The sequence below is a fragment of the Struthio camelus genome, chromosome 2 (assembly GCF_040807025.1).
Source record: "Struthio camelus isolate bStrCam1 chromosome 2, bStrCam1.hap1, whole genome shotgun sequence".
Taxonomy (NCBI): domain Eukaryota; kingdom Metazoa; phylum Chordata; class Aves; order Struthioniformes; family Struthionidae; genus Struthio; species Struthio camelus.
In genome coordinates this window covers 64587808-64601432 of record NC_090943.1, presented here as the reverse complement: position 1 = coordinate 64601432, position 13625 = coordinate 64587808, and the positions used below count along the sequence as shown (strand labels likewise).

At 40.1% G+C, this 13625-nt stretch overlaps 1 protein-coding gene across 1 annotated transcript in view; it reads left to right on the top strand.

The window, feature by feature from the left end:
- Nucleotides 1-13625, top strand: part of HUS1 (HUS1 checkpoint clamp component) — a 33329-nt gene that overhangs the window by 14459 nt on the left and 5245 nt on the right. The window contains exon 8 of the transcript XR_011139777.1: nucleotides 9313-9459. The gene's annotated coding sequence lies outside the window, so the exon portion shown is untranslated. The remainder of the gene's footprint in view (nucleotides 1-9312; nucleotides 9460-13625) is intronic.

Genomic DNA, 13625 nt, shown 5'->3' with positions numbered 1-13625 from the left:
ATTACTGCTTTGTGTATTATAAAAACCTAAAGGGCGTGAAGGATGGGGTTCATGTATGGGAGTGTATGGGGTTTTTTGTTATTGTTCATTCATTTTCCAAATAATCTGCAAAAAGCCCAGAGGCTTGAAATGAGAATGCAGAGAGAAAGGACTAGCATCTGCCAGTCTAAATCACTGAGTTTAACTTTAGGTCCCTAACTTTGGAGAGACGTATGATTGGAATAGTCTGTTTGTCAAATACAGTAAGTAGTAGGTGGTGACTGATGTTCTGAAAAGTTGGTTCAAAAGAGACTGTCTGCTCACCCCTGACCAACAGCAGCTGCTCTCCACTTTCCCAGTGTTCTGTCTTGAGTTTGTGTGGTGTTGAACTTCTCTTTTGTAACACCTGAGCTAGCAGATTCCTTCATTGCTCTTGCAGAACTACATCCATGCACTCTTTCTTGGTTAATGCCCAGGTGTGAGAGGATGAAGATAGGCCCTGAGAGAGGGAAGTTGCTGTACCCCTGTGCTAACTTCTCTCTTGCTCTGGGCAGCTGCATCATGAGCTCTTCATGTTCCCTCTGATCTTTGCTCACAGGCTGGAAGGGCTTTTCCGGATCATCCCTGCTCCTCTGGCCTTCCTGAGTTGTGGCTTAAACGTAAGCACCAAGGCTTTATATGCTTATATTTTTGCACTGATGTTTTCCCTTTCAGTAAGATAGGTTGGTTTTTTTTTCCCCTCTTCCTAGAGAGAAAAGCCCACCTCTCTACTGCAAGACACTCATCAAAACCACTTGTATCCCTGTGCTACATCCATTTTGCTAAGCTAGATATGATTTGCTAAGCTAGAAATGTTCTTTGTATAGCTTTCTATTTATTTAGCACGCTGAGTTTGCTGGGCTTATCTACTAGATGTCTTTTTCCACTTGCATCTTGTGAAGTTGAACTGATAAGGCTAATTAACTGACTAAGAAACTGGGTAAAGGAGGACAGTCATGTGTAGCGCGGAAGTAGGCAGTCTCAGCAGGAAGACTAAATATAAATATAAACCTTCAGATAAATATATCTGAAGGTTTACTTGCTTTTTTAATGGTTACAGCTCAGGCAAACCCCTGTAATATGTCTGCACTGGCTTCTTAGCATTAATGCTATTCTTTAAACGGCTTTTTGGTTTATGGCCTTGAAACGTATAACTTCAACCTGCAAAGCAGATAATATACCATATGAAAAAAACATTCTGACATCAAGGAGAATAAAGCTTGTGATGAGAAAACGCACATACAAAGCAAAACTTACTTTCCCTGAATTTCCCATAAACTGGAATGAAAGGAAGAGATGATAAATATCCCACTGTTGAAGAGGCTGTATACTTAAAGTCTTGAAAAGATCATATAGGAAAAACTAGGCTCTTTAAAAGTAGGTTTTTTTCTGCATTTTATGACAGCTCATGTGAGGAGGTAGGTAAAAGCAATTGAGACTTTTTAATAAAATCTGTTTTTGAGGGAAAATAGAGGTTTCGGCTAACCACAGTGGCTGTTTTATGAAAACCTCAGTTTCTTGTTAAGAACAGAAGTATCTTTCAGATGGAAATAATTCATTTTTAAAAGCTACCTGTTCCCATTTTCTTGAGGGTGTAGGTGTCTTCCGTGCTAGAATTTCCTATGAAATGCAACAGCCAAGGATTCCTGTTTCACCTCCAGTTTCACTAGGAGTTGAGGGCCTGTCTCATAAATATAAACATGAAAAGTAGAGTCACCGCAATTAGGGTTTCTCATACCTATGAGCTTTGTGACATGCTATAGCGATATCTCCAATTTGAGATTTTTTTTTTATACTTCCCTGGATATAAATGAGTTTCCCTTGAAACATCTGCACTTTCCTTTTGGAAGGAAAAAGCTCATTTTTCTGTCCCACTTAAGTACGACATATCAAACAGGTTTTGGGAGTGCAGTTTCTTGGAAACCTCTGAACCTACCATCAGGTGATAAGAGTGATGGAAATTAGTAGAATTGGTTGCCTGTTGTTCCATTCTGGCATTGTTTTAACACAGGAAATAATCTGCCATGCCATTTAATTTGCTATCTCACTTCTAGCTATATAGTTTAAAATAGAAATAAATTTAAGTTCAGATGTTGCAATATCTGCTCTGGTCTGTTACTTAGGAGTTCTGTCGTTTAATCAATTTTCCCCTGATTTAGAACCCCCCAAGACTGTTCAAGCTGCTGTTTGAGAGGGCAAACTTTAAATGCCAAGTGGTGAATGCTAAATATAAGACAAAGTGTTTAGACGGGGCACTGGCCTTCTCCACCTTAGCTGGCTTTACAGGTGACGGAGGAGGAAACTGAGGCTGACATTATCTCCTGTGCAACTCTCTGCCTTGTGGACCAGGAGATGCCCTCTAGCTCCTGTGTCCAGTCCCACCCACGTTATTGTAGCTGCCTGTGCTGCTGTGTGGGGCAGTCTGATACAAGCAAGGTCCCGGAAAGCCTTCGGTTGTGCTGAGAAAGCTGAGGAGGAAGCTAGTCATATGTCACATTGCTTCTGACTTGTACTTGATTTTTCTAGATATACTTGCATTTAAATTCACTTCCACACTGAGCTCTCCGGCCCCAAACAATTTTTGTCTTTGCATTGTTTCATAGTAATGGTTTAAGAGCGCAGGTCCATTGTGACTGCTAAATTTGCTTCCTGACTCTATCTACCATAAATCTTAGTCACGCTCTGTTTTTGATATATCCACATTTGCACATGTCACTTCTTAATATATGCTTATATTCTTCAATTAGAAGATAGTAAGGGTTAATTCGGGGAGTGGTGACAAGGTTGTGAACTTGATTGAAATAATCACTTTAAATGGCCATGAAAATTGCGCTTGAGCAGACTCAGAGAATTAAGAAACTTCTAGTAGCTTCAACTGTAAAGCTTCATGTGCAAACATACTTTGTCTAATTCAAAGTTAAATCTTGCATTCAGTAGGGTTATATGATCTGAAGTTTGTAGCAAGAAATAAGAATGTCTAGCCCTGCAATGGCTAAATAACCATGTCTGGCGAGCTGAATCTTTCTGGTCCTTCTTGTAACCGTCCAAAACAGACTTCTGTCGTAGTGAAGTTTAGCATTTGAGAACACTAACAAATCTTTAAGTGAAGTTCACATTGTTTGTAATTGTCCTCATACAATATGTTGTATGTTGGCTCCCAGTTTACATTTATAGGATTAAATTCTCCAGCTGTTACTAAGGTCTTATCTAATAAGACTACTTCTTCAGTCTTAAGCCAAAATCTTAACTTTGCCGAAATGGGTAGCAAATATCTCTCTGCTTTCAGGAAAGCATTGTTTGTGTCAGTTAACTGGAGTAGAAGCTTTCTTGTTTACTACGCTCTCCGTAGGTTACACAATACTATGTTACTGATCCTTTTTTTTTTTTTTAATATTGCTTTAGTAGAAGACTTTGCATGTGTTCATTTTTAATGCCACTGCAGCAATTCAGAAAGAATTAAAGCTGTGGTTTAAAAAAAAAGAAAAACAAACAATAGAGGGTGCTAGAGAGCTGAGAAAACCGTATTACTTCAGCACTCTGCTCAATTTGGAGTTCCCTTGTCTCTTGTCTGAGAAAAGCAAAGCTAAGAACAACCAGTGGACCTCAGTTAACACTTGGTGGGGATGTGGGGGGGGACTTTTTCCTCCTGTTTTGTGAAGAGCACTTTTGGGCAGTCTGTCAGTGACTAAATGTTAGATTGGAATTACTTAAACTTTGTCTGCTATGGAGGAAATACTGTTTCTAGAGCAAGAGAATGGCCTGGGATAAATCATTTAGGCGCAGATCCTCAGAGATGCTGAATTCACTTGAGATTGGGTAGCTAAATAGCTTAAAGGATCTGGACTTAAGCCTTTTAGCACTTTATCAGGGAAATGAGAGTCTTTGCATGGCCCAGCTGGGTGGAATTTGTGGAAAATAAATGCATGAAAGATGCTGGTGCATTTGATTTCTCTGCTAGATGCCTAAAATCTGAATTCTAGCCTTCACTTTATATGTATTTACCTAGGGACTTTTTTTTTTTTAAAGTGTGCATGTCTCACTGAGTAGTCGAGGAAGCAAGCGCGCATATGTGTGCAGCCTGGTGCCATAAATGTTTGAGTCTTCTTTCCCTAGGTGGGAGGATAGATGTGTTCACCTCAGAGTTAAATAGTACAGGTTATGTCTCAAAGCTTGTGATGTATTGTGATGATAGATAGGAAACACAGCTAGCATCGGGTGAGCTGTCCCTTGATTGTAGTTCAGTACAGGAATGCAGGAATTCCCTGCTCTTGATACCAAATAGTTTAAGTTCTTAATTTTCTTACATCTACCAGATCTAAAGTCAGTCCCCTGTGAGCTTCTGTGCCATATGGTCATATCATATACCTATGGAGGATGCCCAGCTGGAGCTCCAAGCAAGCCATGTATCCTGCTATGCGAGGATTAGATAGACTGCCAGAAGTGGAAACTGTGGGACACTAAATGTGATCAATCAAATGTCATTAGTCTTTTTAACAAATGAAAGCCAACGGGAAGAATTGTCTTACCTTATATACAAAAGTTAAATCGCGCTCGGATCTAAAGCATTTTAAGTGATGTCCAGTCATATGCTGGTATTCATTTCAGTCTCAGCAAAATCTGGAAACAGCTTTGTCTGATCTTTGTTCTGCTCAAAAGAACCTGGCAATGTTTGTAGTTGCTACAAAAATCTCTCTTCTTTACAGAAATTATTTTCAATTTTGTGCAATAATATGAAAGAACGTCTGTGCAGGCCTGAGACTTTTGAGAGGCTCAGAAATATTTGTTAGTTTGTAGTGGCTAGCTCTCAGCTGCTATAAATCAGCTTTAGTTTGTCTGAAATCTTTAGAGTTACAAAAGTTTATCCTAGTTGAAAGATCTGACTCTGTAAAGTTTTGAGACATTGAGAAGAAGGAAGTGGTCTGCCCAGTGGTACGGGAGCTCTGTTTATAGTTCTTGTTTGTGACATTCCTTTTGGGAGCTGAAAACAAATCCAGATTCCAGTCATGACATTTGAATTTCCAGCAGGCGCACCAGTTTGTGATGAAGACACAAACATCAGCATGCCATTGGCATGGGTTTTTGTTTTTGTTTGGGGTTTCTGGCTTGGCTTCTACCCAGGCAATTGTAGTTATTTAATCTGAAGTGTCCGTGAGCCTGCGGGCTTCAGCACAAGTCCAAACATTAACAGGATGGAGGGCATCATGGTTCTCCTATAGCAAAATTAATCCTAGTGGCTGCTTTAGAAGAGAGAAAGAAGTCGCAGAACACCTACATCTGCCGCGGGAACTGCCAGCCTAGGCCAGTGTGCTGAATGAGATAAAGCAGACTCCAGATTATCAAAGGCTTTTCTGGCGCTCTGAGGTGATGGAGCCAGAGCTTCCATCCAGGGGCTGGGAATTTAAGTGAAGTGTTTGACTTCAGGATGTGGTACTGCTCCGCACAAAGCCTGTCTCCCCAGAGGCATTTCAGAGAGAAAGATTCAAGAGGGCATTTGAGATGGGAGCAATGCATTCAATAGAAATTGAATTAGGGAGTAGGAGAGATGTGGAGCACGCGAGACAAGTTTTTTGCTTCATTCTAGACTTAAGAAGCTTTTTTTATTTTGTTGGTTTTGGGAGGCAGTCCTCGTTGGGGAATTTTGAATGTTTACCTCTAAAGAAGTAGAAATAATGAAGGTCATTACAGCTCAATAAAACTCCAGCACGAACTCATTCTGACTCCAAATGTTTCCAGAAATAATTTTCAGAATTTTATCTTTTGGGCCTGTTTCATATAGTGCAGGCATTTGAGCTCAAGCCCCTCCAGGAAGGGGTGGTAGCGTTGTCCAGAAACTTGGCTACAGCTTCAAGTGCTCAAGTCAGCCAGAGGGTACGATAGCAGTTAAGTGTCCTGGATCTGTAAATGATGCCATTAAAGGCAATTTCTGTCTTGTTTTTGGAGTCTCAGAGAGCAAGAGTCATTACAGTGACCCTTTCCTGTCTGCCTTCAAGCCTCTCTGTCTCTGGGAGACGAACTTAGGGTTTTGACCTCACTCCATATGTATCAAATCAGAGTGCCTTCAGGATGGTTTCTGTGAGTGAGCTTTCTTTCTGAGTCTTTGAACATACCCCCTTGATCGGCAAGTTTACGATCCGACTCTTTAGGGATAAAGATTCAGCTGGTGAAAATCAGTGAGTTTCCATGAGAGAAATTGCGTTTTGCAATCAGATGGGCCCTTCAATACTGCAGCAGTGGAAGAAATAGTGGGGCCTCTGAGAGGGGTCTCTGCAGTGGAATGAGTGATTAACTCCCTCACGTACGGTATATGTTGTTACAGTGATGTGTTGCCAATATTTTAATAAGGGATGACCACAGGAATTTCCTCCTTTATTCTGTGATAGGCTCTGAGTTGCAGGGGAGGTATGTGTTTGCAGAGAAGAGAAAGGAGGCTGCTGAGACTATTCAGTTGGTTTTTTCCTCTACACAAAATCATTTCTTGCAACTGGACTATTTGACAAGTGAACTTCTGTTTGGTTAGATTGCTCTGGTGGCATGGAAATCCCATCCCACGCAGACTGGGCACCTTGCCTCATCACCGTTGTGGGCTTGAAGCAAAGAGAGGCGATCCTTCCCCACGGGTTTGCTATACGCCAGCTCAAACACCTGTACAATGGATACATGGGCAACTTGAATCTGTAAGGTGTTGACCCCACGCTGTCGTCTAACTCGGCTCAAGCACGTGCATAGGAAACCGACTGATTTTAATGACGCCGAAGAAACACTGCAGGTTAAGGATGAGTTTAATTGCTGGACTGAATGTTTGGCTGAATCGGGTCCTAAAGTACTTCAGCATGAAAGTTCAATATTATCTTTACATGATTTTCCTCATTTCTGAAGTGTAGAACAGTGCAGGTATGTTCAGTGTTTTGAAGCGCAGACATCCAAACTTGACTGAAGGAATATAACAAGATACCAATCTCATTATTATAAAGAGAAGTAGTTTTTAGAAGAATAGTGAAAATATCAGAAAAAGTGTTTAATTTACTAAGGTGCAGGAGGGTTGTTGCAATAATCCTAAAGGAGCAAGTCCTGTAGATCTGCAAAGAAATCTGCTCTGTTGGTGTCCTTCACTGGTTTTATGCCAACACGTCTATGTTTATACTGTAAGCTCCACCAAAAAACATTGTGCCTTCTGAACATCTGGAAAACATCCTATACTTCGTTAGTGCTGTGATAGTGATCCTGTCAGTAAAATGGTGGGGGTGATTATTCACAACTTTTCTCATTGTTAAGTTAAATCACAGATCTCTGTCATGGAGTGAGTTAAAATGAGGGGATGCATTTCCTCTTCCCACTGCTAATAGTTGTCACATTTATTATACAGAAATAACAAGAATCCTTTCAGGGAAGATTAGTGGGACTGGACCTTGACAGTGTAACTAGATGGTCTTTTAACCTTTTCTTAGACAGAGGATGGAAGGAAGAAGCTGTCAGAACCTGAGAGAAAATTAATTTTCTGTTATGGTAACTGGGTTATGCTAGCAAGACCAGGCCAGCAGAAGAACTGCTTAAACTTGAATCACTCGTGCCATCTAAGCTAGGAAAGTCTGGAGATAAGCTACGCTTCTAGGAGAAACATTAATGGTGTGATTTGGTGCTGTCCTATTGTATTCATTGCAGTTGGCTTACACCCACCAAAGGGTTTGGCTTCTGATGAACTGTCCTTACCCTTGGGAGAAACTCCCAGTTTCTTTATCGGATATCCATTTTGGCACAGCTCGCAGTAGCAGCATAGCGAACAGCGAGAAAAGAATCTCAGTGGAAACTAGCAATAAGTTTTACCTACTTTTATGACCTGGTATCTCCTTCTCTTTAGCACCCTCTCTCCCCTGCTTCCACCTGGTTTCTGGAAACTAAAAAACCTGTTATCTAACTGCTCTATCCCCTGGCATCCCCCAGACCACTGCAGAAGGGCAGGGGCGCTGCATCCTGTAATTCTCCGCTGTCCTTCTCTGACCCAAGACTGAACTCTGTTTAGTGTGTTCATCAGTGTTTTACCAAATCAATTCTGACACTAAAAAGAGCGTGCTTGGTGCCATATTGTCACTGGATATGTTAGGAATCAAATCCTGGTGGGGGAAACTAGAGAGCATTTTTCTCTTGTCGGTGGGCATTTCTCAGTGAGCGAGCTGTGCAGTTCCACATCAGCCCCATCCTTTAAACTGACAAATACTCAGGAGAGAGAAAAGTATTCTATGACAAATGCCAGTAACACACAATTTTAATCAATGTATTTTCTCTCATTTAAAAAAACATTCATACACTTGTATGCATCAAAGATAGCACCACTTAAATACGGGCAGTTTTTATATGGAGCACTTCGTATGCATGTTGTGCGTAGGGCATGTGGGATAAAATACAGCGTACCACAAAATATCATGGGCGTTTACAGTGTGAGTTTCAAATAGACACAGCGTTGACCTACTTCTGCTTCTACAGAAGTCAGCGTTCAGCTTTTCCTTAGCTCTCCAGGGCAGGTCACCAGCAGTGAGTGCTTTGGGAAGTCTCAGCCTTACTGCCTCCAGGAGGCAGGCAGAACCTTAATTTTTAAAGGCTCATGTGAAAGGCTTCTGTGCACCTCGGCCAACGCATGGGCTTTAGCATGACAAAGAATCTTGATTCCACTCTGTGATCTGAAGCAGTCTTGCTTAGTGATTGGCTCTTCTCCCTCTGGTATACAGTGCTGGAGAATAGTGACTTTTTAAGTAAAAAATGGTATTTTTTACTTTTGAAACATTACAGCAAATTGTTATGCAGCGGTTTGTAACATGGCTTCTTTCCAAGATATTTCAACTTCTGTACAAGAATGTGTTTCACATTAAAGCATAATTTGAATAAAAGGAGACATGAACTTGGCTTTCTATGTGTCAAAGAAGTACTAACTTTTCAAAACAGGCATATATTTGACTTACAAGAGTGCCAACACGACCCATTAGGCTACCTATGTATAATGAATGGCAATCCTCATTCCAGAGTATTGACATCTTAGAAAGAGACGAAAGCGGGATACTAATACTGTTCTCCATTTACAGGTGGCTGTCTGAGAGAGGGATGAACTGAATAGTTTACCCAGCTTTGCATATTAGGTTTGTGGGAGGGCTGCAAATCTGAATCTCAAGTTGGACAGGTTACCTTTTTAAAAGGTAAATGGTAAATCAGTCCTGGCTGTCTAGTTAATGGATTAACTGTTTTTCTGTGTTTCATGAGTTTGATCCAGTAGGCAAAATATGCTTCTAATCGGTATTTCTTTTTCAGACAGCTGGACTGCTCAGCTCTACTGCATGAATGGGAAAAAAGTGCTTGGCTCTTCAGAGTAAGTGAGAGTTTGTCTGCGAGACTTCTCGTCTTACTAATTGACAAAACGGAGAGATGAAATCTGATTTATAGTTTTGGAAGAATGAGGTAAGACAGAGCGTTTCTTTGGTACCAGCCTTTCCTTTTCTATGCCACGTTTTTACCATTAACATTTTTGCTAACTGGAGGAGACAGATCAATCAAGAAAGCACTCATCTCTTCTCTAGAACTGCCTGTACTGTTTCAAGTGCCTGAGTGCAGCCGCAAATAAATAATTGAGGTTAAAAAAAAATGCAATACAATTTTTCCCTCTTATCCTTAGATGGGCAAAATAGTCCTGTATCAAAGTCTGATCCTTATGGGCCCTACAGCTGCTAAGCATAGCAGCTGTACCTGTTTGATAAGGACAGCAAAGACACCCACGGAGGATGTTCACACAATCGCAACTATCTGAAAAAAGTTTCCTCAGTTGGAAGTCCCTGTCCCTCAGGTTCTTGATAAGCCCAGTGGGAAGTGCAGAGGTTTAGCTTAAACCATCACGGAAGGGAGTTGTTTGAAATCTAAAGGTTTCTCTGCTAGAATCTTGCTAGAGTAGCAACTTTCCCCCATCTCTTAGGAGTGAAGCCTGTTTGGTATGAATGAAGTTCAAGAGTTGGATAAGAAGAACGTAAGTGCAATAGATACTGCAGCTTACCCTGTATGGTCTTCTCACTCACCACCTACCATTTTGCTATGGATGCCTGAAATGTTAGCTCTCAGAGAACGTACTTTGTTATCACTTACAATGTCAGTTTTACCATATCAGTTCTTTCCGTAGTTAATCTGTCATGGTTTCAGGGACTAGATTTATTTTTACTTTTGGTCTTTCTTAGATTTCTCTGATGTCTCTGCTCCCTTAAAAGCTTTAATGATAGCTTTTGTTTATTGTCTTTTCATTTATAGGGGCTAATCTGTTTTTAATGTCTTAATCTGAGCAAAGTGATGCACTTTGCGTAGTATGTTAAATGTTCAGTTGTCTGGTGATAGGAGGGAGAGGAGGCGTAACTAAGCTGGCTATCTAGGGAAAGCATTTTGTGAACTAAAAACTGTACTATCTGCAGGCATCCTTAGTATAGCATACCTCCAACACACTAAGCAACACTTAAGAAATGGGATATCTTAAGTATGCTGGGCAAATACTGAGGGAGTTGACTATAGTCATCTCAAATCCCTTAGGTTTGTGGGCTTCATTTTATACTCAGATTTTACAGCTTATGGATTCTCCTGGTGTGTAATATCTCTCAGGAGGAAACAGGTAATTCACAGCATCAAGCTCCTAATAGTAAACGCTATTTTTGTTTTTGTGTTGAAATACAGAGATTGTAACAATTAAGTTAACTTTAGGACTTGGGGCTTTCTGGTGTTTTGCTTTGTTGGTGGTTTTTAGCACTCCAAAGTTTGACCTACTTTTTGCTATCATGCATTTTAGGTTTATCATTTGTTTTGCTATGGATATTATTAATTGATTTAAAAATTAGTTTTTGCATATTGTCAGCGCCAGTTTCATCAAGGTAAAAATGTGCCAGGTGAAACCCTTGACAACTAATACTTTGGTAGTTATGTAGATTATCTCACTCGATTGTTTTTATGCCTAGCTTTATCTCTTTTGTTCAGTTTGAGTGTGCAACTTAATTAGATGGTGTGTTTACAAAAAACTCGGATAATATGTGAATGCGTCATTTTATGTTACAACCCTCTCGTTATGTGGGTGTGTACTTGAGAATGAGATCCCTAAACTGTAAGAGATGCTTGCTAGAGAACCAAAAATTGAAAGCTATGCAAATGTATCTTTTAATCATAAGAGCAACCCTAATTTCAACTGTATCCTGAAAGATCTCCCTTTTAAAAAAATAAAAAAGGGGCGGGGGGGGCAGAAGGAGCATGGAGGAAGTGTAGAATGGGTTTTGATTTTTTTGAGGAATATGTCGTTGTGTTGATTTCCTGTGTCAGTAGTAGGTATTTTATAGACTTAAGTATCTATTGAGGAAGTATAGAAACATGAACATTTAAATTAATGTATAAAGTAGAGCTTGGCAGTTTAAAAATAGCCATCCAGAATTTTCCATCAAAAATACTTTTTGATGAAAGATTAGATTTTTAATTTATATTTTTTTCACGATAAACTTGTACGTCTGTTTCTAAAAAGTTTAAATCATGTGACCTGTGCTTTGACTGCCTCTGATCTTGTTGGGCTTTATCGGCCAGGTTGTCCATGTAGACTTCCTTTCGCACTGCAACACCCCTTCTTACCAGGAAGGGAAGCTGCAATGTGTTGTGGTTGTTTTGATATATCAAGAAGCCTAAAGCAAGTGGGAGGGAAACAGGGCAAGTACTGAGTCTGTGCTGCCCTCCTATAAGTCCCTGCAGCCATTGTAGATCTGTATAGAATATCAGAACTGTAATATTTTTGCTTTAAATCCTTCATGTGAAGGTTGACGTTCTTGTCAGGGAAAGAAATGAGTTGTCTGGCCTGTTCTGGTCAAAACTGTATTTCCAGCAGTTTTAATCTAGTTATTAGAACATACAGAAACTCATAACAAACTAAAATAAAATTCTGTGTTCTCTCCCCCTGGAAGCCGGCACAGAGTTATTGAATTTCTCTTGTTAATCTGATTTGTAGCAAACCCAGAAGGAGCATGTCTGGGTTGGACTTTGTGGTCACCCAGGGAGCTGGAATATTGCTGGGGCTGCTCAGTGAGTATCTTGCCGGCAGCAGAACTTGAGGCATCAGGGATGCTCCTGCAAACCGCTGCTGTAGCAAACACTGAGAGTGACTTCTGCTCTTGAGCCTGACAGTTTGACCTGTTCATTTTTAATCAAGATTCAATTGCCTTTTATAAAGACTGGATGGAACTGTAGTGTGTCTAAAACCCCAGGAGTCTCCCTGCAATATTCCCTAACTGTCTGTAAGCTTCTTAAGTCATCTGCCCTGTCTTCCCAGAAAATGGAAGTGTTCATCTTGGACTTATGTGAAGTAGCTAAGTCAATAGAAAAACTCTCACAGATGCTCCAGTACCTATAAAACCTCTGAAATAACTGTCTTTTACAGAGTCCATTTTTTCACTCCAGCCAGTCTCATTCAAATCAGTAGATGGATTTTTCAACCCTTCTCACTGGCACTTCACATCTGCCTTTAATTTTCATTCTGGAAAGCAGAAGTCCATTCTAGTTTTGTTAATGAGAAATTCCTTTCTCTGTTTACTGGGGCCTGCTTGTTTCTTTGAAGGTTGATGTTCCTGTGCAATTTTGAACTGTGTGACTGCATAGCCCAGTGCCTTCAGACAGTGCTGTGTTTTTTCCCAGGAAGTGATGTGTCCTTCCAACAGATTTCTTTGCAGCTTGCTAATGTGTAACTGATATGTTTTGGTCTGGAATGTGTTATGCTATTTTTAAAACTAAATTTCATGAAAAACACTAGGTAAAAATATAAGCTTAAACCTTTCTCTGATTTCCAGTCTGGTTTTACTTGTTTATGTATTTAATTACAGTGCTACTGAAGCTTTTTTTTTTTTTTTTTTTTTTTTTTTTTTTGGTTAAAGACGGACTCTAAAAATGTGAGTCTGCTAAGAGCTGCAAGTGCCAATCTCTATTAATTGGCAGTTGATGACTGAAGCGTAGGCCAAGGGCAACCCCACTCAGAACTCAGGTGTCTCTATAAGTGCTTAAATGAATCACACAAAACCTTAGAAATAATCAGGGAAATCAGAGTCTCTGCTTGGTTGAAGATGTTGTTCTTTGCTCATCATTACCAAGAAAAGATCAACTGATAGAGATTTAGTGCTCGTTAATATAAATAATTCTTGATGGCAGAAATTCATCATTCCAACAGTCATTGTTAATCATAAAATGCAAAGCCAGAGTATCCACTAGAATAACCAAAGGGAGTTAAAATGGAAGAGAAGTAGTCTAATAGTATTTAAAATACCTCATACCTAAAATATTCCTATTTACACCTTCTTCTTTCTCTTCAAGTTATGCAGCACTAATGCAAGTGGCATTTCAGATGTGATGTCCATGCTAGGATAGTCCTAAGTGAAGAAAGTGAGGGGCAGTGGTCACATCCTGACATGTAGTTGCCTCTGCCTGTGGCATTTTAGCATGAAGTCAGTGTTCACCAAAGAAATGTCAGCTGCTCCAGGTATGTCTGTGGCAGTTCAAGCCATTAAATATAGAACAATACTGAAATACTTAGTTGGCTCACAACTAATATCAGAAAGATTATCCAATACGGTAGT